The sequence below is a fragment of the Sapajus apella genome, unplaced genomic scaffold (assembly GCF_009761245.1).
Source record: "Sapajus apella isolate SASKATOON/1434 unplaced genomic scaffold, GSC_monkey_1.0 scaffold6, whole genome shotgun sequence".
In the NCBI taxonomy this organism is placed as follows: domain Eukaryota; kingdom Metazoa; phylum Chordata; class Mammalia; order Primates; family Cebidae; genus Sapajus; species Sapajus apella.
The window spans coordinates 60,800,575-60,804,846 of NW_022436946.1; the positions used below are offsets into that span (position 1 = coordinate 60,800,575).

General features: G+C 41.3%; 1 long non-coding RNA gene across 2 annotated transcripts in view; it reads right to left on the minus strand.

Moving 5' to 3' along the window:
* LOC116549607 overlaps positions 1-3,459 on the minus strand; it is a 95,901-nt gene extending 92,442 nt beyond the window's left edge. For both annotated transcript variants that reach the window (XR_004267962.1, XR_004267961.1), the window contains exon 1: positions 2,945-3,459. This is a non-coding gene — a long non-coding RNA (uncharacterized LOC116549607). The remainder of the gene's footprint in view (positions 1-2,944) is intronic.
* Between the last annotated feature and the right edge of the window lie 813 nt (positions 3,460-4,272).

Here is a 4,272-nt window from a genome sequence, read left to right on the forward strand (position 1 = left end):
GCTCCCAGGCCTGCCTAAGAGAATCAGCAGACCAAATACTGAAGCTGGAAGGATAGTCAGGTGAACACAGGCCATTTGGTGTTCCCAGAAGAGGAAACACCATTAACAGTACATGGAGGGATCAAAGCATGGCTATTAAGGGAATTCTAAGAAGTTTGGAATGGTTAGAATACAGAGAATTTTGGAGGAAATGGAGGAAATATGAGGCTTTAGAGATAGAGGTGTTTTTTGTTTGTTTGTTTGTTTAAAAATTAAAGAGCCAATGACTGAATACTCAGGGGAAAAGATTTTTACTGCCAAGCAGGAAACTGAATCCAGCACAGAGTCTCTCTAGGCTCTGGGAGACGAGGTTTCAGGAGAAGAAGAAACAGGATAGATTTTTTAAAGCCAAGAGTCCACACTCTGTATTTAAAAAGTAAACTGTCTTGAGTATTGCTGATTGGTTGGTAGCATCTTGGTGTGTGGGTTTGGTAAGCACTGGGCTGGGTGAAGAGGTCTGCTATGCACTGGAGCACCCGCCTCAGGATTGTGGCACCCAGGGGTTCTTTCAGCAGAAGTCATGTCTGCAGCACTGACAGCAGACCCAGCAGTACAATTGCATCTGTCACACATCAGATCATGAAGAGGTTTGTGGGCTGCTAGAGAGTTTGGGTGTTATCAGTCACAGAGACCAGTAGAAGATTTAAAGTAGGAGAGTACCTAAAAATTGATAGAAGTATCAATATCACAGCAGAGTAGCAGGTAAGATTGGAAGAAAGAATTAATTGGAGGAACACAAACCAGAAAAGCAGCTGAGGTGAGTAGTTCAGGAGATGGTGATGGTGGCCTGAAAGAGAAGAGAGCTGATGAGGATGAAACGGAAAGACTGGATGAGGAAATGGAAAGCTGGAGAATCAATATATCCAGGGGCTGATTCGGTATAACAGGTGAGACAGAGGGAACAACCAGGATGATACATCAGGTTACTAACTTAGGTAATGAGAAGATTGTGGAGACCCCCAAAGAGAAAATTTGGGGTGTCTGGCAAGAGAACAAGAGGATCGGGTCAGCTCAAAGACACTGCTAGAGTACCCAAATTTGTCTCCCATGTATTACCATGAGCAAAGAAATCTCCCATTTACAATGTTCATGAACCCAGGAGTTATAGAGCTACTCTTCTCTCCCAGCTGCCTAAGGAATCATCATAGGATCAGGGCCCGGAGAAAGGGGAAGTGTCTGCCTGCTCGTATGCATGGCATGCAGGCTGTCTCTGCCACCCAGAAAGCAGGCTTTCTCCCATAGACACCAGATACAGTGGGGACTCTTGAGGCTGCAAAGCAACTCCTCCCTTGAGCTGGATGAAGAGAGGCTGAAGGAAGCATGTGTCAGCTGTCTCCAGAAACACTCACTAGCCATCTTCATCTGGAAACCCAAGGGTGCAGTGGACCCCAGTCACTATTTCAGCTTCTCTCCAGACCCAAGGTTGGAGAAATGATATCTGTAGTGGGTTGAATTGTGCGTCCAAAAGGATATATCCAAGTTCTGATCTCTAGGACGGATGAGTAAGACTTTATTTTAAAATAAGGTCTTTGCAAATATAGTTAAGGTTAAGAAAGATAAGTCATCCTAGATTTAGTGGGAGCTCTAAACTCAATGACTGATGTCTTTGAAAGAGAAAGAAGAGGGACATTTGAGGCACAGAGATGTGGGGAGATGGTGGCCATGAGAAGATGCAGGCAGAGACTGCAGTTATGCAGCTGCAAGCCAAGGAACACCGATGGCGACCAGCAGCCATCAGATGCTTGGAGAAAGGCATGGGACGAATTCTCCCTCTGAGCCTCCAAAGAGACATCTTGGAGTTGCCCTGCTGACATCTTGATTCTGGACTTTTTGCCTCCAGAACTGTGAAAGAATCGGTTTCTTTTGCTTGAAATCCCGTTTACGGTAATTTGTTACAGTAGCCCTAGGAAACTGAGATAATATCCCATTTAGTTCCTTTCATGGCACTTGGGTACAGGAAACCTAGTGACCATTTCAGAAGTAATCACTACTCTCCAGTGGCTTGCCCCTTCTCCCCCATCCATTTCCCCCAGACAGACACCTTCTCAACCAGCTCTCTGTTTTCTATCTTTCCTTTACTCTTTTTCTAGAGCAGGAGCTTTTCTTCCCAGCTTAGATGCTATTCTGAACTCAGGGTAATAGCCAAGTAAGCAGGTCTTTACTGAAGTCTTGCAGTACACCAGATGCTAAAGGTGCCCAGTAGATCCCAAGTGTGACAAGGAGCAGAAAAAGCACACTTTTCTTGGGCATTTAGTAAGAAAAACCTTTTCTATCTTATTTTTGTATTTGTACTATCCAAAGCAATATTGTATTCCAGGGCAGTAATTCTTATGTTTCAGAAAACATCAAAAAACAGCTTAATTTTAAGAAAAGGCTGGAGAGCTCATCCTTTTCAAAGGCTTGGCCTGAGCCTGTAGATTGTAGCAGGTCCCATGATCTTAAGAAGCTACCCAGGACACCTCATTTCCACTGGAAAACCTAACACTATACAAAGCAAGTATTTCCCCAGATTATCCAAATTCATGAACGGACCCTATAGGATGATGCTGAAGTTGCAAATTTTGGTGAGTCCTTGAATTAAAATGTGTCTTCCTTCCCGGAAATTTTAAAAAAATTAATGAAAGGACTTAGCCAAACCCACGTATGGTTCTGGCCTAGTCATTTAACCTCTGTTTGGCTCAGTTTGCTTATTTATGCATTAAATGGAGACTGTGAAAGGACATTTTATGAATTAATTAATTAACAATTGAAAGGGATTTTAAAAGTGCTATGCAAATGATAAGCATCATTGTAAGGCCCAAGGGAACCTGAGACAAAGCAAGGAGCCAAACTCCAAATTGAGGATTATAACCAAGAAGCAAATGTAAACACTTTGAAATGTGTAAGAACGATTAATATTGCTTACCATGATGTCGGTAATTTTCTAATCCAGATAGAGAGGTGAGAAACTGTTAAAATGTGGATTCAGTTTGAAAACCCATACAAGCCCAGATGCTCTTTAAGTGGTGACACTTCAGCAGACGCCTGCACATTAAAACAAAATCAAAATGATCGAAGCAAACTGGAGCTGGAGAAGAAGCAGGTGCATAAAACAAATGCTGTCAGCATATGTGTTAGCACAAACAACTCATTGTGCCCACATAAGTTATATGATTGGCATTTGCAGATGTCTATATATATTTAGTTCAAATACTGCAAAAATAAACCCTCTTGAACCCACCTAATTTTAATATTACACTCGTTAGAGAGATAAAACCTCTCTCAAACCATTAGCCTGTAGAAGTTCTCCAGGCAAATCAGCTTAGTTTTCTGTTTCTATTTCTCAGCAAATGGACTCTTGGCTTTACGGGGGGCCTGAAGCAGCCATTGATCCTTATAATTATAAACAAAATGTGGTAATTCATCCCTTTAAAAAAATTACCCAAATTAAGGTACTGAGATGTGGCTGTATTGTCTTCTAAAAGAATAAAAAGCTATCTTAATAATAACAACAATAAAAATGAAGAAAAAATTTAAATTTTTTTCTAGTTTAAAAAACTTCTGGCTTCAGTAATTATAGAAGAATGGTTTTGCAGACTGAAAAACCAACTGTTTGAGTGTCTAGGCCTGACTTAACTTTTATTTCCCTGCCTGAATGGCACTTTAAAGCTCTCAGCATCCTGGGGTCCTTGGCTTACCAGGCAAAAGCAGAGTTTTCTAGACTGGCAGCTACTCCTTTCTGAGTCATCACAATCTATGAGTAAGCAACAGCAATCATAGAATTCAGGACTAGGTAATGAAGTTAGAGACCAGGGGAAAAAAGACACTCCAGAAAATCTGTCTTCCAAAATATTTCCTCCGGAAATGAGAACAAATGTGTGATCTTTATATTTCTGTGCTGCCTTTGTTGCTGATAATTCTTGTCCAATTGACCAAACAATTACCACAAAGAAGCATTCAAGGTTGTCTGGGCAAATAATAATGGTCCTATTGTAACACAAACTATTTGAGCTAACATGGTCCTTGACAAAGCCAAGCTGCTTTTTCCACATCTATGCTATTGATTACATGATGAAAATGTTAAATGCTCAAAAATTTGGTGAGCCCCATTAAAGGCATTCATTTTGAAAAAGTATTATCATAATGAAGGCCAACCGAGGTGGGCTTTGGGCACAGTGACTCAGCTGCATATATTTGGCTTCCCCAGGACCTTCCTGGGTACCGAAGTTTAGTTTGTGGGATTCTGCTTCCTTG